Raw genomic sequence first — 22,748 nt, 5'->3', positions numbered from 1 at the left:
ACAAGTGAGCTTAACACTGGTGTATCTCAGCTTCTGAGTGCCTGGCTTTGCACCATGCACAAGGGCTGTGCACCGCAGGGTGTGTGCAGTGGGAGCCACCCCTGTGTGCACCCAACTGTCAGGATGTAGCTTCATTTTCAACAAGGCCATTTCCCACCTTACCAAGTTAAGGCTCTTTCCAATTCCAAAAAGACAAAAATAGGAGCTACCTTCTCCCTCCATTAATACAGTTATTAAAAACCCTGCATATTAATTGTGTGTTTTAATAACCGTGGTCATGAATATTCATAACACATTTCTTGCGCATGTTCTAATTAAAATACACTAATGGGGTAAGATGTAGCTGTCAGGCAGTCATATTCCCCCCCCTCCCCCCGATTTTTGTGCCGCAGCTAAAACGAGCTGAGAGACAAGACCCATCCTAAGCTCTCAGCATGGATAAAAAAGCATTTGTCCACATTTAGCCCCAGCAAAAAAGCCCTTCACCCCTTATGGAGCCATAGTAAAAGGCTAGGCACACATGAGCACCAGGAGCCGCTCCCCATCCAGGAGGAACAAAACCACTTGAAACACCCAATTCTGAAGCCAGAAAAGGCATTAAGGGGGAGGGTGGAGGCTTTTCTGCCCCATCCCCACATCCCAGCAGCCACTTAAAGAGTCCCTGCGGCTCAGTTTGTGCCCTCCAGCCCCCACCTACAGCGTCCCAAGGGCCAAAAGTGCCACACCAAGAGATGCTGCTCTGCTTCCCGTGCCTGGGAAAGCAGCACTGGTCCTCGAGCAAACCCCCCCAAGGTGTTCTACAGCCCTGAACCCCCTGATTCAAACCCAGCCCTGGGATGTGGCTTCTGGGGGGGGAGCCTGGCTTTGGGGCCAGCCCCTGCTCTGCCCACCAGGCGATGGCCAAGGAGGACTCCCCAGCACATGGCCTCTGCATTCAGGCCAAGGGCTTGCAAAGTAAGCTCAATCTGTAATGTTTCTTTTATGAGCAAAGCCCCAGGGGTGAGCAGCTCCCCCTCCTCACCTGCAGGATGTGCAGGGACACAGAGCAGGACACTTTGCTCCTGGGACCTCTTAGACCCTGTTTGTGCAGCAAGATGATAGAGTTTGTGCTATTAAATCCTGCCCTGCAGGCTCCAATGACTCCAAGGTGCCTTGCTTTCAATGTCAGGAGGAGAATGCAGTGAGGGGACCCTCACAGCAGCCCCGAGGATCCCAGTGGGGGAAACTGCTGCTGAGCATCTCCCTCCCCCCCGGCCTCCACAATCTGCCAGCACCAAAGCACAATCCCTAAGCTGATTCCCATCAAAACGACAAGGCTGGGCTTTTTTTTTTTTTTTGTAAAGTCTATTAAAAATATTTAGGCCAAGCCCCTTTGGTGGCTGGGCAAGGTTTGGGAGCAGCCACAGCTACCACCAAGACGGCATCTTCTGACTTCAAGGGTCTGCCCAGCAGAAAGAGCCTGCAGTGAGGCTTTGAAAGCCAAGGAGGCAAATTCAGCTCTGCACCTGCAGCAATGGCCATGTCTGGAAGCAGGGCAGGAACCTGGTCAGTTGGGGATGAAACCCCTGTGGCCAGCAGCCCACTGTGATTATGGGAGCAGCCGTGAGGTGAAGGACTTGGGGGTGCTGGGTGATGAGAAGCTCCCCATGACCTGGCTTCAGTGTGCGCTTGAGCCCAGAGCCCCCCCTGTGCTGGGCTGCATCCCCAGAGAGTGAGCAGCAGCTCAGGGAGGGAAACCTGCCCCTCTGCTGTGCTCTGGGGAGAGCCCCCTGCAGCCCTGACCCAGCTCTGGGGCAGCAGCACAAGAGGGACGTGGAGCTGCTGGAGTGAGGCCAGAGGAGGCCATGGAGATGCTGCGAGGGCTGGAGCAGCTCTGCTCTGGAGCCAGGCTGAGAGAGCTGGGCTGGGGCAGCCTGGAGAAGAGAAGGCTCCTGAAGGGGAGACCTGAGAGCAGCTCCAGTGCCTGAAGGGGCTGCAGGAAACCTGGAGAGGGGCTTGGGACAAGGGATGTAGGGACAGGCCAAGGGGAATGGCTTGAACCTGCCAGAGGGGAGACTGAGATGAGCTCTTAGGCAGAAGCTCTTCCCTGGGAGGGTTCTGAGGCGCTGTCCCACGGTGCCCAGAGAAGCTGTGGCTGCCCCATCCCTGGCAGTGTTCAAGGCCAGGTTGGACACAGGGGCTTGGAGCAAGCTGCTCCAGTGGAAGGGGTCCCTGCCCGTGTTGGAGCTGGATGAGCTTTAAGGTCCCTTCAACCCAAACCATTCTGTGATCCCATGATGATTCTGTTATGAATACATTTAACCTCCGCTCGCCCCCAGGTTGCTCTAGGAGCAGCAATGGAAACTCGCTCCCCACCTGCCTCCACTGGTGCCACTGCAGTTTGATTTGAAGCAGAGGTGACAGAAGGCTGCCTGATAAACACTTCCAAATTAAGCGCCTTTGTCCCCTAATCGCCCTGGCGATCAGCCTCACAGCAAAATCTCTGCTAAAAGGGATTTGAAATCAATAAAATTAGTCGTCTGGTAATTAGCTTTAGTCCCAGGCAAACCAGCAACCTTGTTTTTCCTGTGGAGAGAGAGCTGCCTCCCCAGATCTGCCGACTCCGGCATGGAAAAGCCCACCAACCCATTCCAGCATGCAGGCATCCCCTGGGCAAGGCCTCTGGGTGCAGGCAGAGCCCCTGCAAGGGGAGCAGCGGGCACTGGGAGAAGCTTTGCCTGTTTATTTACCAGCCACCAAGAGGAAAATAACGGGGGGGGGGGGGGGGGGAAGGCAGGCGGCCGGCAGCTGTTTACAGGACGTGGCTCGTGGATGGGCCCATACAATTTGTGTGCTTCCTTTTCCTGGTGCATGACAAAAGAATTGAAAAACAGGAATAATAATAATAATAATAATAATTAAAAAAAAAAGGCAAACAAAATGCCCCCAAAGCCACCAAACACCTGGAGGGCAGCAAAGGGATGCTGGGAATGCTACCCTGGAGGCTCAGGGTACAGATCAGGAGTGCTCACCCCAGGTAGGGGCAGCTCTGTTTCATCCCTTCCACTGCTTCCAATGTGAGGTCGGACCAAAGGTGGCTGAGACAGCTGTTGCCTGAGGACAAAGAAAGTACTTTGGTGGATGTCGTTTGAGAGTGGGAGCTTCCATGCTGGTAGCTGCAGCCCGGCCGGTCGCCCGTGTGGAAGGGATGGAGCATGGCCAGGCACAGGGTGGTACAGCTTGACTGAAGACAGCCACTTACAATCATAGATCCCAGCCTGGTTTGGGTTGGAAGGGACCTTAAAGCTCATCCAGTTCCAACCCCCCCTGCGGGGACTGGGGAAAGAGGGGAGCAGTACCAGGCACTGGTAAAAATGATCCATTCCCCATTGGCTTTGGACAAGGGATGAGTATGGAGAGGAATTAAATCAATAACCAACAACAAAGAAAAAGCCAAAAGGAGGGGGGAAGAGCCAAAGAAATAACTTCAGTTACTCCTGGTCTTTTAGATGCTGCTCTGGGAGATGATGCACGTGTTTCCAACCATGTTTCAAATCTGAAGCAGCATTCAAAGCTTCTGCTGTGGGCCAGGCCACTGCTTCTCTCCAGTATCACAGCCCATGGGTGTCTGTAACTGCTCTCTGAGGATGGAGCAGGCTCTAAGGCAGCCCCCGGGCTGGTTTGGGGGTGCAAAGGAAAGAAGCCCATTGGAAAGGCAAGGAACGCAGAGCTGATCCCACCTCCATGGAAATCCAGCAAGATGCCACAGGGAGGAAAAAAAGCAAACCCAAACCTGTGACGCCAACCAGAGGGAAGAAAATAAACTTTAAAGCTCAAAACACTTCCCCCAGCTGTAAAAACAAAAGGGCCGGCAATGACCAAACGAGCACAAAGGAGCAGCATGAAAAGGGAACAGAGAATAACACAGGGCTCGGCTCGGCGGTGCTTTCATAAGGTCAGCAGCCTGCAGGACAAACCGATTGTGTCCCTTGTCCACAGCCTCGCTGGGCTGAACCTACCCGTGTCACTCATCCCCAGCCTCCATCCAAGCTCATCCACGCTTGGCAAGAAGCAGGATGTCAAGGAGGGTCTAAGGGACAAAAGTGCAAGGAAACAGGCCAAGAACAACATTGGTTTGAGTCAGATGAGAGCAGGTGTTGGGGCTTTTTCCTTGCGGGCGCCTCAGATCCACATGGATTTCGGAGCAGGAGCTCTGGTGCGCTCCTTGTAGGTGGAAACTGGGTCTCAGTTTCCATGTACATAGAAATTGGGTTGCAGGGACATGGCAAAGCAGGGCCAGCGGAGGGTGGGAGAAGCACAAGGAACCCTGAGCCATGGAGATGAGCCACCTGGTAGCAGCTTGGGATAAAACCAACCCTGAAGAAGAGGAAAGAGGTGGCTCAGCCCCAAACCCCCATCCAGGAGGGTGCCACGAAGCACTTCAGCCCTCCCCACAGTGCTTTTGGACAGGGTGAGGAACAAACCCATGCACAGAAAACAGGCTCTCACTCAGGGCTGCTAAATATGTGGGCCCCCCCCATCTCAGCCCCGCTGCCCCATGCCCCAGCCCACAAGTGAGGAGGCCAAAGGCAGTTAAAAATCAGACAAATTAAAGACTGTGTCCAAATATTGTGGAGATTACGTGAGGAAACGGCCAAACACATGGGGGCACAAGCACGGAGCCCCTGCTGGTTTGTTTGGAAGGCTTCTGTTACCGGGGAGAGGGATGGTGTTCAGTGACTCTGCTGCTAACATGCCAGCACTCACCCTGCAAACCGCCTCGGAGCAAGGAGAAAACTCAGGTCCCAAAGGGGAAACGAAGGCTGAAGCAAAAGCACATCCAGGAGTGCTTATTCTAACCCAAAATGCAGGGCTGCACCTGCAAGGTGCTGAAAGGCCCAGAACCCTCTGGCTCTGCTGGCAGAGCAAGGTCATAGAATCCCAGCCTGGGTTGGGTTGGAAGGGACCTTAAAGCTTCTCCAGCTCCAACCCCTGCCACGGGCAGGGACCCCTTCCACCGGAGCAGCTTGCTCCAAGCCCCTGTGTCCAACCTGCCCTTGAGCACTGCCAGGGATGGGGCAGCCACAGCTTCTCTGGGCACCCTGTGCCAGCGCCTCAGCACCCTCCCAGGGAAGAGCTTCTGCCTAAGAGCTCATCTCAGTCTCCCCTCGGGCAGGTTCAAGCCATTCCCCTTGGCCTGGCCCAGATGCCCTGGACCCCGCCGGATGCAGCCCCAGGGATAGCTCATGTGCTTGCTGAGACGATGATTCAGCCACAGGAAGGATCAGCTGAGAAGAATTGTTCTACACAATGAGGAAAACTTTCCCAGACAAACTGTTCCCGCCAGCACCTGCCCACCCTCTGCTCCAGCTCCTGCCTGCAAACAGCTCCAAGCCTACAGTCACCAGAACAAAGGTTCAGCTTTATGCTTTCCCCTTTCCCCACCGGCTCCCGGCTGCCATCGCATCCCCAACAGCACGCTGGGGGGGGGCAACCCCTGTCTGTTACTGGTCCCCCTTAGCCAGGCCCAGTTACACTGCTCTAATGGCAGGACTGCAGAATTCAGTAGCTGAATATGCCCTAAATCTCCAAGCCAGGCTCACTAAGGCATCCCTGAAGTAAACCCAAGTGCCCATCGTATACACAAGGTGCAGAGATTTGGGGATAACTGCATGTGGAACCAAGGAGTTTTCCCTCCCAGGTACCAGCTCTTAAGGAATTTGGTCAGCATGACACAGCACGCTAAGAAATGTACCTTAAGACATTGTTTAACGTCTTCAGACAATGCTTCAGGACAGATGTGACCTATTTAGAGCTCTGCCAAATATTTCTGTAATTGAATGTACCATCGATTATTTAAACTGCATTAAAAAGAGCTGCATTCGATGGACTTGCTGCTAAGAAGCCCCATTTCCAAGAACCATGACTCCCTTATTTCCTCTTTAAATATAAGCACTTCAAGATGTTCCCTTGTCCCTTCCCCTGCAAAACCTTTGCATAACCATACTCCATGGCCCAAATTGCCCTTGGACCCCTAAAGTATGAAGGCTTATGATGCAGACAGCACAGAGCCCATCAGGCAAGGTCTCCATCAGCCCCCTGACCTCAGAAGAAATCAGTGATGCTTTGCACTCTGGGTTTAGGCTGTCAGTCAACCTCTGAGACCCTGTTCCTAATCACACATAGGCCAAGGGACACCAAAAAGCTTCTCTAGTTGCCCTGGTTCCCTTTGTCCATCCAGCCAGATCACAACACCCATCTCCAAGCAGCCCAAACACTGGTGAAGAGATTAAAGGACCAAGCTGGTGTTGGTGGGTTGGTCTTCCAAACATCAAGACCTCTCATCTGGTCTGGTCCAGTGTGTAGACAAGCATGTCAAGGGAGAGGATGGGAATGGAGGGTGGCACAGCTTCTGCCAACAGCAGTGTGGATGCATCCCACGTTAAATCACTCATGGAGATAGGGTATGAAGCATCCAGCTTAAGCTGGGATGTGTCAACCTCAGCAGCGGTTCTGGGCTCCTCCTGCACCAGGTGGGACCTCAACTTGCTTGGATGAGGACACTGCTGAAGGAATGGAGGTGAAGCCCATGCCTGTCCCTTTGTCAAGAGGCTGGGCACCCCGAGCCCTTCCTCCATAGCCCCCACAGCAGGTCCCATGCCGAGACCTTCGCGACAGCTCTCCCTCTTGCCGGGGTTAAAGTGTCAATAGCAGGGACGAGGTGCCAGTAGATGGCACTCACTGTGTAGCACGGCTCCTGTTTTCTAGGACTAACCCCCGCTTTCTTCCTGCCTGCTGTCTTTCAAACCATTTCCCAGGGGCAGCTCTAGCATCCCTTAGCAGTGACTGGTGGGACCTGGTCCTCCTTGCCCTGAGCTCTCATTCTCAACAAAAAAAAAACCAAGAAAACCCCACTGCACAATTCCTAGGAAGCCCCACAAAGGTCTCATGAAAGCAGGTTTTATTCTTCGGATTCTTACACCACCAAGGAACAACATTTCCACCTAATTTACATGGTTTACATTGCCCTGGGCATGCAATGATCCATCATTTGGGCTGCAGATGGGTGATGCAGCGCTGTTGGCAAGGGTGGGAGCTGGTTTTCTCCCCCTGCTTTGCAGCCAGCGTGGCAAACCCATGCAAGCATCCAGCCTGGCTTCATGCGCCACATCCAAGCCCTTTAAATGCTCTTCACATCAGTGCTGTGTGCTATTCAGGGGAACAAGCTGGATACAAAAAGAGACCTATTAGATTATCTTGTCTGTGTCTCCATTACATGATGGTACGATTTCTAGTGCCTTTGTCTAGACAAGCAGTAATATTTCTTATCAGGAATACCAACACAACTGACTAGTAAAATTGACCATTAATAAGTTTCTCATGTTTCTCAGAACTACGAGAAGCTCAAAGGGCTTTTTTTTCCCCTCCATGAACTGCATCAGTGCCCAACCCGTAAGTGCAGAGGCTCTGGCTGTCTGAAGAGGGTTAAAACCCTGGAGCTCCAGTTTGCTGGGGCAGCCTCTAGGGCACGTGCTCTGCAGGCAGCTCCTGCCTCTGCTCCCGAGGAGATCCTGAGCCACCCTGGCCATGGACCAAGCTCCCCATGGTTACTTGCTGCCCCAGGCTCACGAGGTGGTTCAAGAGCATTCAGCACTCGCTGCTCTGGAAGCGAAGGGTCCTTCTCACCCATCACTTATCCTGAGCAAGTTCTGGGGCTCACTGGACTTTCCAGGGGCTGCTGAACGTGTAAGACAGGAGGAAACTCAATGGAAACCAGTTCCTCATTTGGAGCACAAAGTGCCCCAAAAGACGGGGCAGGGCAGGACGGATGTGAAGAGGAAGGTCTTGGCCGGCTCAGCTGTTTGCACAAGCACAGCTCTGCACCTCTGGCCTTTCAGGCAACACCAGAGACCCATCTGCTTCTGCCACCATAGCACAGGGACCAGGTCGGAGCCTGGAGGTGACAACCACCTCTGTGCAAGCTGCCTCAGCTGCTCCCTGGGCCCTCTCAGCCCCAGGCAGAACCAAGAGGAGGACAAGGTGGTTGCAAACCTCCATGGTGCCCACGATTGAGGGTCTGGGTGTCCAGCTCCTGCCCACGCTGCTGCGATTGGGACAAGGAGCACACAGCTACCTTGGATGACCTCGGCTTTACTCCCTCATAGGAAGCCCATTCTGCACTTGCACGGCTTTGTCTATTCCCCCTTATCTCAGCAGCATCCCAAAGCCTCAGTTGCTCCTTGGCATCCCATAGGAACCCTACCCATTATAAAGCACACAGCATAACTGCCTCCATTAAACACAAGCCCACGTTTATTTAAAACTAAAAGATGTAGGTTTCCCAAGCAGAGCAAGAGCTCTCGTAGCCCCCCTCATCTCAAAGCAGGCACCATTTGTATTTGATTCCGATAAACTGGTTTCTCTTCAGTTAAAGCTAGACATGAACAAATTAAAGTAAGGCCATCTCTAGATGGCTGGGCATCAGTCTGACTCCTTTCTAAAGCCAGCTGAAATGAAAACCATCGCCCCAGCCCCTTATAGGGAAAGGAACTCCCCTCCAGGTGATGCTACCCCCCCACTCCAGCTGAAGCAGTTATCCACAGCAGCTCGCAGCATGGGGACCACCACTCACCACCCCACTCAAGAAACCCTCAGGGGGCAACTAAGTCCATTGCATGCTGGAGCCAACCTCCAACTCTGTACCCTTCTCTTCCTGCTGCGTCCCAGCTTGCTTTAATAGGTTTTAAGGGATTTATGGATAGGTTGATGGGGGAATGCAGGGAAGCAGCAGAAAGGGATGAGCTATTTTTGTAGAGCCACGTAACCTGCCCCCAAAACAGGGCTGTATGTCCTCAAGCAGCATTAACACTCCCTGCACCTGCCCAAAAGCGCAACGGTACGGAAAAGCAGGTGCTCAGAGCATGGGGAAGAGGGGAGAAGGATCCCTGAACACTTCCAGCCTGACACTGCAGCACACCTGCCTCCCAATCCCTCGAGAGCGCAATTCCCAACGGATCCGCTCAAAACGATTCCTTCACACTCCATCTGCCAAAAAAAAAAACCCCAGTGTCGCCAGATGTCTGGCAAGAAGAACCTACCCCAAGCCAGCTTGTCCGGGGATGCCATGGTCCGCCGAGGAGCCCAGTGGTGCGAGCCCCAGGCGCGCTCCCGCCTGCCCGGAATGCCGGGGAGGAGCTCGGCAGCTCCCGGTTCCTCCGTCCCTGCCCACTCCTGCCTGCCTTTGTCTGGGGGACTAGAAAGGAGTTCACTCGAAGGACAGGCAAAGGCAGTTAGAAGAAAGTTAACGAGGTTTATGGAGTGCATTAACTTCACCAGGGGATTTCATGATGCACTGCAGGGAGAGGCAGCATCTTCCGGACCAGGTCTTCACACAGGGAGCCCTGGGACAGCCTGAGAGCACCCCAGGCAATGGGAAGCATGGGCGGGGGGGGGGTGTGGAGGGGACAGAGTGGAGCTCACCTCAGTGTCCCAATCATGCTCTTATCCACAGATGTTACCTCCTTAACACAAGCCCCTTTAAAGGCCAGGGTCAAGGCTTAGCTGCACCTCTCCTGCGAGCAGGGCTCCCAAGCAAGGCTGCAGCAGGGGCTCCTGGAGCAGTAGTTTGCCCTCTAACAAAAGGCATCTCCACCCAATCCTGCTCAGCTCTGCGGTGGTGATACAGGGTATTATTTCTTTGGCACAGCCCTGGTTGCTGTTTATTGTCTTGCTTTCCTTTATCTGCAGATCTCAAAGCATTTTACAAATGTTAAACCTCAAAGGCTCTCCAGGGAACAGAATTGTTCCGAGCTATTGTACATATGGAGAGACTTGCCCAAAAATTAGGGCAGAGCTGGAAATGCAGCAGGCAGAGACCAGAGCTGAGACAGCCTCTCTTGGCACAATATAAAGCAACACAGATTATCCCTTAAATACCTGCATGGACAAACCTATCTCCAGCTATTTAACCCACATGTTGTGGGGTCACCTCTTGGAACATGCCCTTGTGCTCACCAGGGCTCGGAGCTTCGCACGCAGGAGCACACTGAAAAGCCTTTGCAACTGGCAATGCAAACCACAGGGTCCCACTGATCTTTCAGTTTTCTTCTTCGGGTAAAAAAGCCTCAGTCCTACAGGTTCAACTTTATAGCAAGCCATTTAAAGAAAACGGAACAAAAAGCCACAATGCTTCTAAAATACAAAGCAAGCTGGGGAAGAAGTGCTGTTCTCTGTTCCTGAGCTGACCCAGAAGGGCTGGATGAGGTAGTGTGCTGCAGGAGATGCCCACATCCTGCCATCAGAGGTCCTAAGCTGCAGTGATTTCACAGTGGGAAATGTTAAGTTGCAGCTCCCCATATCTTTCTTTTCCATGCATCTTAACTGAAAGGAACCTGAGGAGCAGCAGGAAGAGGGAATTCAGTGGCATCCAGGGTTGGCTTTTCCCACCACTCCAGGAAAATGCTGTGCTGAGCTGGATGCTCCAGGAATCATTTATTCAGGAGATCACTGCCTGTAAATCCAGCCAGGGAAAACTGAAATAACGGAGTCTGGGATGGAAAGGAGTCAGCCCAAGGGTGCCCTAGCTAGAAGAACAGAACACCATAGGAACAGGAATGAGCAGCGGTGTGGGTCAGGCTAGCAGCCAGCACAAGCATCCTTTGGGATGCAGGAGCTCCTGTGCAACCTGAAACCACTCCACTTGGGCTGTAAAGTCTTTGGAACCAGCTCTTAACAAGAATCGTGTTAAGTGCCTGGCCCAAAGGATCTTCACTTTGGACTCCAACAAGCTGTGAGCTTATGGCTCCGGACATCAGTTCCCTGAGATGCCTCAATTCTCAGGTCCTTCTCAGAGCATCATCTCTTCCCCAAGCCAGCATCTCATCCAACACTCCCCTGGTTTCCGACCAGGGTGCTCTGCACCACAAGAAACCTGTAACAGCAAAACCAGCTATGAAGAGTGTGTCAAAACCCCACAGGATAGAAGTCAGGACTCGCTTTCCGCTCTGAGCTGCTCACATCCGAGTGGCATTTCCAGCACGGCAGGGGGATCCATTTGGATCACCTTCACGCTTCCCAGCCAGGAACCAACCAGGTGAGGATGAGCAGGGGATGTGCAAGCACCTCTGCTGGAAACAGCAGCTTAAAAATAAACAAGCCCCAAGTTTTGAGTTCTGAGCTAATAGAAACTGAGAGGACTTCTGCAGGACCTCTGCTGACCACAAGGCAGCAAAGCCTCCTTCCCCTTCAGCTGTTTCAGCCCCTGGGTTGGTTGGGCAGGTCGTGGCTGCAGCCAGTCCAAGCTCAGAGGCTGCTCGTTACATCAGCCGAGAAGCAGCTAATGAAGGAAATGCAACTGGGGTGGGCAGCAGCAAGGCTTCGCCTCAGAGCATCCCACATCTCACTTGGCCAGGAGGAGAATTCAATCAAACCAAACCCAAAGTCTTGGGCCCCCATTTCAAGCAAGAAGACCCAAAGCAGACCTGGGCTTTTGGGGCAAGAAGGAGCTGTGGACAGCAGCCATCAGGGCCCTGTGTGATGCTCCCAAAGGATGCTCAACCTGCAGGTCCTTCCCAAAGGTTCAGGTCATCTGAGATCACCAAAGCACGCACCCTGCCCCTTCCCTTCACTGACTACCCACTGGTGTCCAAGGAAGGGCTTAGCTAAAACAGATGACTGCTAAGGTCTTGCAATATCCACTGCCAGCATGGAAATGGCTTTCACCCCCTGCAGCCTGGGGTTAGGTGAGGCCTTTGCACCACCCCAATTCACACCTTCAGTGGGCAGTGACAAAAAGGCTGAACCTTTGACCAGACCAACCCCGCACTCAGGCTGCGCGTCATTGCACAGCACAATGTACCTGCAAGCACACAGGCACTTGCCCTCCTGTTAACAGCACTGCTGGAGCCTCCTGCCTTGGTCCTCAGCACCTCCAAGGCAAGATGCAGGCCCAGTAAGAGCTGCTTGTGTCGTTCAAAGCCCTTGGCTTTTCCTGGGAGAGCTTCTAGAGTTAAAGCGACACCGGTAGTGGGCTTGTCAGCAGCACAAATGCACAATCAAGAGGGGAAGATGTGGGGGGAAAGCAACCAACTGGCGAATATAATACTTGGAAGGAAAAGCAGATTTAAAAAAACAAAAAATGAGGGGGTGGTAAAAAAAAAAATCTCAGGAAGTCATCCAGTCATTCCTGCTCTTTGCTGAAACAATAGACTCGGGATGCTGGCGAAGCTATAAATAATCCTGCTGGCTACACAACACAAATACAAGACAGGAGCAGGGTAACCATCGGCTTGATGGAAAAGTGACTCACTACCTTTGTGCAGCATATCCAAAGAAGGGCAAAGGCTCTGGAGGGCTGGGGCTCCACCAGCTACCACCTCCATCCTGGAAGGGGAGGCGCAGCTAGGTGCTTTGGGAAGCCAGACCTGAGACACAAGCACCCTGTGCTGCGCTTTCGCTGTGTCCAAACCAAAGCGGACCGCGCAGCCTGACACTGGGGGAGCGACAGCAAGGAAGCACTCAAACTGGGGGAAAATCATGGGAAGCCACTACCTCCACAACAACATCCTTCTGTTTGAAAAGGAAGCTGCCATTGCAAGGTGATTTGGCTGAGCTGTTTTCCAGCTCCTCAGAAACCTCAGAGCCAGCACAAAAGCCAACGCACCTCGAGATGCTGCTGAAACTGTCCCAGTGAAGGTCTCTGCCCCAAACGCAGCACTGGGGGACACACACAGAGGCACTCTGGCCTGGCAGCTCTCCTGGAGAAGGGAAGATCCATCTTTCTGGGCACCCAAGACAACCTCATGGCTGCTCTGGGGCAGTGGCTGAGCACAGCAGAAGTGTGAAGGGCAGCAGCTCCATGTACCAGCGCTGGGGTCTGCATACATGGCCACAGCAGCAAGAAGCCTTCTTGTCAAGAGTAACTGAGAAGGGGAAAGATCTTCCCAACTGGAGAACTGGATGATTTGGAAGTGACATAAATTCTCCTTTTTTTGTATATATATATACAAAAAAAGAGCTTCCTGACTTGTTATTCCATTACCGAAATCTGGAAATGTAATCACATCAGTTCAGCCGCATTAACACAACACAAAACCCCACCGAAAACTGGCTTCAACATTGAACTGATCCTCAAGGAGCCAAGAGGAAGGAGAACAAAAGTCAGAAACCTGCAGCAAGCAGCTCCCCCTGCGAGCACCGTGGCTGGCAACCAGGCAATCACAGAATCACAGGCAACCAGGTGGGGAAAGAACTTGAAGCTCATCCAGTCCAACCATTGCCAGCACTGCCAAGGCCACCGCTAACCCATGGCACTGAGGGCCTCGTCTACCATGTGTGAACACTTCCAGGGATGGTAACTCCTCCCTGAGACAGATCCACAGTGAAATAATGGGGTATGAAAGACTTTTCAGAGGGTTTTTTGCCAGGTAGGTGAAGTAAAAGGTCCCCAAGAGCCGCGTGAGCACACCCAGTGCAATGCTGAGCTTGTCACAGGGCTTAACTCAGTTTAATCATACCCCAGACAAGGAGAACAATCCAACCTCCAGCCAAGTGGTCAAGCCCAGCAGCAGTGTGGGGGTGTGCAGCCATGGACCCAGCCACTGTAAGGCTCCTCCAGCAGCTCCTCCTCCAGCACTCCATGCAGCAGCAAGAGGCCACGGCTCCTGTTCTACAGCCCCCAGGGAACTGCTTCTCCCCTGTGCTGCTGGAGAAGCAACAGCCACAGAGAAACCAAGGAGGGCCCCATTGGGGAAGGGGCTTGGAGCTGCCACCACTGCAACAAAGTACACATAAAAAGCCAAAAAGCTTCAGCCTGGGGCAAAGCCTTGCATGCCAGGAGACGAGCGGGTCCGCATGGGCACAAACCCCACTCTGACAGGCTGGAGAACCACAGAATCATGGAATGGCTTAGGTTGGAAGGGACCTTAAAGTTCATCCAGCTCCAACCCCTGCCATGGGCAGGGACCCCTTCCACTGGAGCAGCTTGCTCCAAGCCCCTGTGTCCCACCTGCCCTTGAACACTGCCCAGGGATGGGGCAGGGATGAAGTGAATAACCCTCAGCACACTCCTGACACAAAGACTAAGGTGATTCAGAGCTGGGCTGTTCACTTGCCTTCTGAAAGCAAAGGTGCTTGTCAATACCAAGAAGTGTTTAAGGACATCAGAACCCTGCAAGGACAGAGCACCCAGAAGCACAGGGAGGTTTGGCAGCAGATTCATCTCCTTAGCCATGAACTGCCATTGAAAACATGTTGCTTAAGAGCAAATCTAATCCCTCTCCTTTGGGGGAACTTCAGAAGATGCAGGAGTGACCACCCAGACGGCCAAGTTCACTTGAGGTTTTAGAGGAAAGGCATGAACAGTTCGAAACCACGGCCCAAGGAATAAAGGAACCTTGCTTTAAAATGTTCTTTAAAATAGAGCAAGAGACACACACACATACACCCCCCCACCCAAAACCCCCAACCATATGCGACAGGGAGGCACATCCACCTTCCCACAGCCTCTGATGCCATTCATCATTTGGATAAAATCCAGTTTCGCATTGAAATTCAGCTGGACTTTCAAATGCAAATAAGAGAAGAGCAACATATGGTAGAGGTTAGGACATAGTTCTCCTAATTAAATGGCACACTGCTGTTTTGTATAACAATGTTAACAGGGCATTAAGGAGCCTTTGGAAGAGAGACCACCTCACTTTAATAAAAACCCCAGGAAGCAGAAGGGGCCCAGGGGCTCTCTGCTTGCCAATGAGCGGTCACACACTCACCACCACAAGGACAAGTTTTGTCACTGCCACAACCATGTCCCCCCCACTCGTGCAGGATGAGGCCCAAGGGTGAGAGAGGCAACCCCAGGGTCCTCCAAGTCTCGTCCTGCAGGAGTTTGGCTGACTCTTCTTCCAGGTTGTCTCCTGGGTGCACAGAGCACGATATGGAGACGCAGGCAGGGCTTTCGGAGGAGGAAAAGCTTGCTGATTCCATGTTCCCAAGGGTGAACAAGGGGCAAAAGATGCTTCAAGCCTCTTTGAGAAGGAGAGAAACTGCTCTTTCTTGAGTGATAGCCAGCAAGCTCCAGGCAGCCGCCACCAAACCTGCTGCCCACTGGCTCCAAAGAGATGCAAGTGCTACCACTAAAGGAGAACCCTCAGCTCGCTGGCAGTCCCCAGCACCCTGCAGACAGGGCACAGGGAGCCTATCTGCTCTCCTGGAAGGTTCTTCCCATTCAGGGTGGGCCAAAGTGTTATAAACAACTGCCCTCTGCCCCACTTGGTGGGACAAAAAGGTTACTCCAGTAAGCCACATGCATCCTGGAGGCTGCTCTTCCTCCCAGACGCTCTGAAATGAAACCAATGTGTTTCTTTGGACTCCCTGTCTAAGCATGAAGACTGCCCAGCTAGAAAAAGCTTATGCCATACTAACTTCACCTCCCTTCGGCACCTGATGCAATCTCCAGTTGAAGGTAAGAGGAAAACATTGCCTTAGGTCACTCTGGAGGTGGGGATGTGCTGCTCAGGGTTAGTAGGGAGATGGACTAGATTGTTGGATTGTTCTCCCTCCTGGCTTTGAAGCTGAGTTACCTGGAGAGTTAACTGGAAATTCCAGGATAAAGAAGGCAGATCCCTTGCACTGCCTCTTTCCCCCCGTTAATGGGGAAGCAAGGAATTGTGAAGACATTATCCCTCCAAGCCATTAATCACGGCAGCAAGAAGAACATCAAAAGAGCTGCCACAAAAATTCCCCAAAGCTGAATTCAGAGGCCATCCCAAAAGCGGAATCCAGGCCATCAGCCTGGCCTTGAACACCTCCAGCTGTGGCTGCCCCATCCCTGGCCAGGTTGGACACAGGGGCTTGGAGCAAGTTGCTCCAGTGGAAGGGGTCCCTGCCCGTGGCAGGGGTTGGAGCTGGAGGAGCTTTAAGGTCCCTTCAACCCAAACCAGGCTGGGATTCGATGAATTATTAATTGGGAATAGCTCCCCCGGGGAGCACATCCCCCTGAAGCAGCTCAGTGCTGTGACTGTGCCAGATGCACACACTGCAGTGCCACAGGAGCTCCATGCCCAGCTTGCCTCAGGTGATCTCCTATCCTCAGCGCTGGCTGTGCTCTCAGTCCCCTGTACAATTACGCATGCAGCACCACAAGATATCTCACACTGTATTTCATGCCTCATTTGGCAACAAAATTAATTAAACTTTAAGTCAACGCTGAAGGAGCGCAGTATCTTTCTTCTCTCCGTGGCATATATAACTCAATTTGGATAAGCTAATGTGTTAATCAAGGCTTGCAAAGTATTTGGGAACCTTTGGGCAGAAGGGCCTCCAGAGCGTGCAGCAACACTCTGCACCGGCTGCTCTCTGCTCAGAGGGCCAGCAGGGACACAGGCATCAACTGAGTGAGGCCAGGCTGTCTGCAACACCCTCTGGAGAAGCATAGAATCATGGAAGGGACCTTAAAGCTCCTCCAGCTCCAACCCCTGCCACGGGCAGGGACCCCTTCCACTGGAGCAGCTTGCTCCAAGCCCCTGTGTCCAACCTGGCCTTGAACACTGCCAGGGATGGGGCAGCCACAGCTTCTCTGGGCACCCTGTGCCAGCGCCTCAGCACCCTCACAGGGAAGAGCTTCTGCCTAAGAGCTCATCTCAGTCTCTCCTCGGGCAGGTTCAAGCCATTCCCCTTGGCCTGTCCCTACAGGCCCTTGTCCCAAGCCCCTCTCCAGGTTTCCTGCAGCCCCTTTAGGCACTGGAGCTGCTCTAAGGTCTCCCCTTAAGGAGCAGTACCAACAGAAGAACAACATTAGGCATGCAATTAATACACAACCAGCTCCTCTTATTAGAAGAAAAGCAGGTGCTTGAGCTTGTCCATGCTCTTTGGAGACTCAGAAGGCTCCCTCCTAGCCCAGTTTCACATCAGCCTTAATCCAGGGCAGGCACCTGATTTTATGCAAGATACGCTCATCCCATCCTACCCCTCGAGCAGGCACAGTTACACTGGTGCTGAATTGCCTCATGGAGAGAAGGAAACAGCTCTGGTGGCAGGAGATGGCTGGACTGCTTCAGCTCTCCTGGCAAAGCTGAAACCCTGTGTTTCAACGAGCTCTGGGTTGTATCTGCAGTATCTAACCAAAAGCTGTCACTTATCTCAGTGCTCCCTGACATTCGCTGTGCTCTCTCCTAGTTCAAAATCTCAAATCCAGCCAGAAGGACTCTCCCTGGGGTGGAAGAGGAGCAAAAACCAACCAAAACCCCCAAATGCCCCTCCCCTGAAAACGCCCTTTCACCCCCTGAAGCTAAACACCCACCGAGACAGGGACCAGGTTACCTTTACCTCTCCCCAGCTGCTAAGCTGCTGACAGGGCCCCCCCCCGCTGCCTCAACAGCACTGTCACCCTTTTCCTGCTCTTTCCAGGCTCATTCCTCATGGATCCATTAGAAAGCAGCTGTGCCTCTGGCAGGGCAATCTCCCTCCCAGCCTTGCCCAAAAATCCAAGGAAAAACCCCAAATTTGAGGAGAGGTAACAGAGAGATAGAGGAAGGCCTTCCTATGTAACCTCACTGCAGAAACACCTACCACGGTAGGGAAGCCCTGGGAGCAGGAGCAGGCACCCCAGGACACAGGGATCAGAGATGTAGCCAGGGTGTGATGCTGGATTAAGGGAGGCAGGCGTGAAGATCTTCCCCTGCCATTTGTTCCCCCATGTTTGCTATTTCCTGCTGACCCGTGCTCCCTGCCCCCAGCTTTCGGGCCCTCCAAGCGTGGTCTGTGTGCCATTTAACGGGAGCCACCCCACGGGAAAAGCAGGGAGAAGAAAGGGGAGAGAAGGAGAATGGGAGCTTCCCAAAAGCAAAGCCAACAGCAAAGCAGAAAGCTGTTAAATGCACCTGACAAGCACGGGAGAGATGAACTGCACTAAAAGCCTCCAGGCTCTGTCACTGACTGGGGCTGAAGCACCCCGGGTGTTCCCCTGCCATACCCTCAGCAGCATCCTCCCACATCCTCCTACATCCCGGGAGCGGGATCTGGCAGCAGCAGGAATGGGAACACCACAGAGAGCAGCGGAGGGTTGCAAGGCTCTGTCGCTGTCCAGGCTAAGATGATCTCCCAGCTTTGTCAGATGGACCTGGCCATGGCAAGGCTTTATCTGGTTATTACCTCATTTATTTTTTCATAGAAACCTATCATAGAATCCCAGCCTGGGTTGTGTTGGAAGGGACCTCAAAGCTCCTCCAGTTCCAACCCCTGCCATGGGCAGGGACCCCTTCCACTGGAGCAGCTTGCTCCAAGCCCCTGTGTCCAGCCTGGCCTTGAACACTGCCAGGGATGGGGCAGCCACAGCTTCTCTGGGCACCCTGTGCCAGCGCCTCAGCACCCTCCCAGGGAAGAGCTTCTGCCTAAGAGCTCATCTCAGTCTCCCCTCGGGCAGGTTCAAGCCATTCCCCTTGGCCTGTCCCTACAGGCCCTTGTCCAAAGCCCCTCTCCAGGTTTCCTGCAGCCCCTTTAGGCACTGGAGCTGCTCTAAGGTCTCCCCTTCAGGAGCCTTCTCTTTTCCAGGCTGAGCCAGCCCAGCTCTCTCAGCCTGGCTCAAGAGCAGAGCAGAGCCCTCGCATCATTTTCCTTTGTTAATGGCTAAAAAGCAGTATTTGCAAGAACCAGCCATGCCAATAGGCAGGCAAGGAAATTTTTCTGCTTTGACTTCTGTATTGTGGTGGCTTTGTGTTTAGTGACAGCTTTGCAAGGCTGCTGCATGGGCACGTTCACAACCGCAACATAAACAAGCAGCCTCAAGTACGTTCTTTAATGGGAAGTGCCAGTTTTAAATATAAAGTCGCATATTGTGCACCTCATGTCTGCCTTTCATCATCTATCAAAATAGCAAAGCCCATCGCTCCCACTTCAGCACAAACAGAACATGTGGGAAAACTTGAGGCAGTTTAGTAGGAAAACGTGATACATCCTTACTAAGAAAAGCTCCCGCTTTCCTCACTATGGGAAACAGTTGCAAATGAGTTTCTGCAGCCTGGAACTCCACTGCTGACAGCAGGGCAACAGAAACGCTGCACTTAGCTCTTCACAACTCCCTAACCTCCCTGGGTTCACTGCAAACCACCCAGCCTATGTCCGCCCAGCACCCCCAGACCCTCCCCTCCTCACCCAACGCAGCCTTGCGTGCACACACCAAAGAATTAAATCTTCAAACAGCTCACCATAGCCCAAATTAAAGAGACAACCTCATCTTCCAGAGAATTTATTACTTTCAGTGCTGTTGCCACAGGTATCCAAGTCTGAACGTTGTTTAAAGCAGGCTTTCAAAGGGAATACGGACTCACCTACCTCCAGGGAGAATCCATTTACTTTGTTCAGTACACTATAACTTAAAATCTCTTACATGCACCAGCTTGTAACTCTTTGAAAACCTCCCCAGCTTCAAGTGTATGTTATGAACTTCCCCCGATCAAAGCCATTCCCTCGACAATGAGCCTCATCTCACCATCCTCACCAGTACAAAAGCACCCAGCAAATTTCAGGCGTGGAAATCACAGCACAGACCAAAAGGGGACTCCCCCTTCCAAACCCACCGAGATCCTGAGCGAGGGAACTCCCTTCAGCACAAAGCAAGGAGGAAAAGGCATTTAATGGTGAATTCACTTACTCAAAAGGGAAGGAAAATTGCTGCATGCGGAATCATCTGTCAGCAGGAGTCTGCCCAGGCTCCTGTTCCAACAGGACACAAACCTGGCCCCGTGCACTGTTTCCAGAGGGAAGGGGAGATAGTCCCACGCTCCATGCTAACCACGGATGCTGCCTTACCTTGCACAACCATCTGCCTCAGCTTTATTTCCCTGCTCCGCAGAGTCCCAGCTCATTCACTGAAACAAAGGCATAGCTGGAACGCACCGACTCTGCTGAAAACTCCGCAGCCACAAGGCGACAGCCCCATGCCACAGCCTGGGCTGGGAAGAGACAATGAAAACTTCTTTGCCTCCTGCCACTCCTCCTGTCTTAATGGCAATTAAAAATGGCTATTTCCATGTGAAATTTAGCACAAGCGGTTTCCTGCTCGAGGCACTGTTTAATGAAGTGCACTGGGAGAGAGCTCAGTTCTATCACTTTAGTCATTTATGACTAACTACAACATGGGGGGGGGGGTGAAGGACATGGCTTTCAATGTTGTGCTACTGCAAATCATAAACAAACTGTGGGGAGGGGATGATGAAACCGCTGCCTTCCAGGAGCAGGACAATAGGCACACACTGAGCGTCCCGGCTCACATAAACCACCAGCAGCAAATGACACAGCTCAGGCTGGAGAGAGCACAAGTTGCAGCTCAAAGCCCCAGAAGAGCAACTTCCCTGTGGTGACCTATATGTGCTATAAATGCCGCAGACACGGTCGGCATGACGTCAGCTCCATCCTAGTGGCAATTGTTTGGGCTGCTCCTTGCCAAGAAAGCGCAGAGCGGAGGTGCTGAATTGTCCATGCGGCGGGGAAGCTGAACCAGTTCCTCCCCGGTGCATTTAAGGACAGAAGTGAGGGAAACAGTGGCACAGCTTAAAATAAAAGCAGGAGACAAAGAGTAAAGCAAAAGGATCTCAAAAGCTGGAGGGCGTGCTCGAACACTTTGAACCTTCCTGACCTGGGAGGGAGAAACGGCCTCCCCTTTGCAAAGACAGCACCTGCACGAGCAGGTCAGGGCAATCTGTTGTGGCCTTTTAATACCTTAAGGGAGCTTTGAGGTCCTTTCTAGCCCAAACCAGGCTAGGATGCTATGAATTATTAATTGGGACCTGAAAATGAGTTTACTTTGGGGCAATTTTATCCCCGGCATTTTCTAGCAGCAGACTTTGCTCCCTTATTTGCCAGCTGAACTCTGGAAGCAAGAACTTCATCACAGCAAGTGAGGCATTTTGGCCAGAGTCATCAACCACTGTCTTGTCCCTTGACTCCTAACTTCCACTGGGGAGGAAACAGCCTCAAGTTAAGAGCTCCTCCAAAAGGGAAAAAAAGAAAAGCTACATACTGCACCAGGACTGGCCCATGGAGGAGAGAGATGTAAAGTGAGAGGCTAGAAATCCATGTGTCCACGGGTGGGTAAAAGCAAGAAACACCAAGTTTCCTGGTTCATTACCTTGGAGTCACTACAGTAACCCCCATTAATGAGATAATGGCACTGTGGTGCACACCACCAAGCTAAGACTTAGGGAAACCAGCATCAACTTCTCCTTTCTGGACAGCAGCAGAGGGGAAATGCTGTACCATCTTTTATCAGTGGTACAGGATCCGATTGAACAGGACACATTAAAGATGAAGCCTAGGCATTCCCTGCAAGGCAGGAAGATTTAGGGAGCTAATCTGCAGGTCCAGATTACAGCATGGCTGCAAGGCACTCCGCTGCCTCAGCAAGTCCAGATCCCCAAATGCAAGGACCATCTGCTCCTCACTGTCTGACCACATCAGGGTTGGTGACAATTTGACTTCAAATCAAATTCTGAGACGGATGGCTGGTTCCGTCACTGGGGATGGGTTCATATCTGATTGTACCTTGCTGTCCATTAGTGAATTAAGATAAATCAGCATCAACAAACTATGAAAACAACCATTTGCCACTATCTAGGACGTGGTTTGGACACCTTGCATCCTCCCCACAGACACAGTGCACGCTGTGCATGGCACATGTTGTTACCATCTTATTGCAGTGATTCATCTCACCCAAAAAACCCTCTCTGAGGACCAGAGAGAAGTCACAAAGCCAACACGCAAATGAAACATGCCCCCTGCTCTACGAAGCGCAGGCCAAGGATGACTGGCCAAGGGGTAACTGCGCTGCTGGAGCAAAAGGCTTAGACTCGTAGAATCCCAAACTGGTTTGGGTTGGAAAGGACCCTTAAAGCTCATCCAGTTCCAACCCCTGCCACGGGCAGGGACCCCTTCCACTGGAGCAGCTTGCTCCAAGCCCCTGTGTCCAACCTGGCCTTGAACACTGCCAGGGATGGGGCAGCCACAGCTTCTCTGGGCACCGTGGGACAGCGCCTCAGCACCCTCCCAGGGAAGAGCTTCTGCCTAAGAGCTCATCTCAGTCTCCCCTCTGGCAGGTTAAAGCCATTCCCTTTGGCCTAACCATCTCTAACCCAGGATGCCCACAGCAGGACGAAAGAGCCGCCGCAGAGCCCTGAGACTGGGACAGCAGTGATTGTGCAACTGCCTTCAGAGCAGTTGTATAATACCGGTCCTCTCTTTATGAACTGCTCGCAGCCAGACTCAAAAAGCAGCAGCCCAGAGGAAGGGTGGTGTCAACATTACCTTTCAGTCACCCGAAAGAAAAAAAAAGGGGGGGCAAGAGAGAGAGAATAAAAGATTTTGTGTCATTTTGGCTGCTGCACAGCCATCGGAGGGAGGTCTGGTCGCTGCGCTGGCTGCACCAGAGCCCTGCTCGCAGCCACTCCTCACTGGCCAGCATTAGAAACCCAACAGCCAAGCCAGCCCCCAAGCAGGAAATGAATTAATGCAAGCTGCTCCATGCCTATTCTCTCCCTAGCAGGCAGCACGTATTTTGTGGATTATTTTAACAGCAGAAGTCACACACAGAAACACTGGAGAGATCAGCTTCCATCTGGGGTAACCCAAAAGTTTTCTGCCCTTGAATTTCCCCCAGCATCCACTCAACAGCTTCCCTCCGTGTAAAAATGTTTGCTCGAAACCATCTTGACATGCAGCTAAATAGTGTAGTCTGAAAGCATCAGATTTCCCTGGGCAAAACCAGGCAGAAGAAGGGCAGG

At 52.5% G+C, this 22,748-nt stretch overlaps 2 protein-coding genes across 19 annotated transcripts in view; both read right to left on the bottom strand.

Annotated features, from left to right (window-relative positions):
• Positions 1 to 22,748, bottom strand: part of ATP8B3 (ATPase phospholipid transporting 8B3) — a 165,470-nt gene that overhangs the window by 15,448 nt on the left and 127,274 nt on the right. The window contains exon 29 of one of the 4 annotated variants that reach the window (XM_062628188.1): positions 4,917 to 5,093. The exons of the other annotated variants lie outside the window; for them this stretch is intronic. The gene's annotated coding sequence lies outside the window, so the exon portion shown is untranslated. Of the gene's footprint in view, positions 1 to 4,916; positions 5,094 to 22,748 lie in introns of those variants that run through there. 4 annotated transcript variants of the gene reach the window in all.
• TCF3 (transcription factor 3) overlaps positions 1 to 22,748 on the bottom strand; it is a 69,296-nt gene that overhangs the window by 33,130 nt on the left and 13,418 nt on the right. The gene's annotated exons all lie outside the window — the stretch shown is intronic.

Source organism: Pezoporus occidentalis, unplaced genomic scaffold (assembly GCF_034315485.1).
Source record: "Pezoporus occidentalis ecotype Australia unplaced genomic scaffold, CSIRO_AGI_Poc_V1 ctg310, whole genome shotgun sequence".
NCBI classification, from domain to species: Eukaryota; Metazoa; Chordata; class Aves; order Psittaciformes; family Psittacidae; genus Pezoporus; species Pezoporus occidentalis.
Note: the sequence above shows the minus strand (reverse complement) of the source record. Positions and strands in the feature narration are given on the sequence as shown.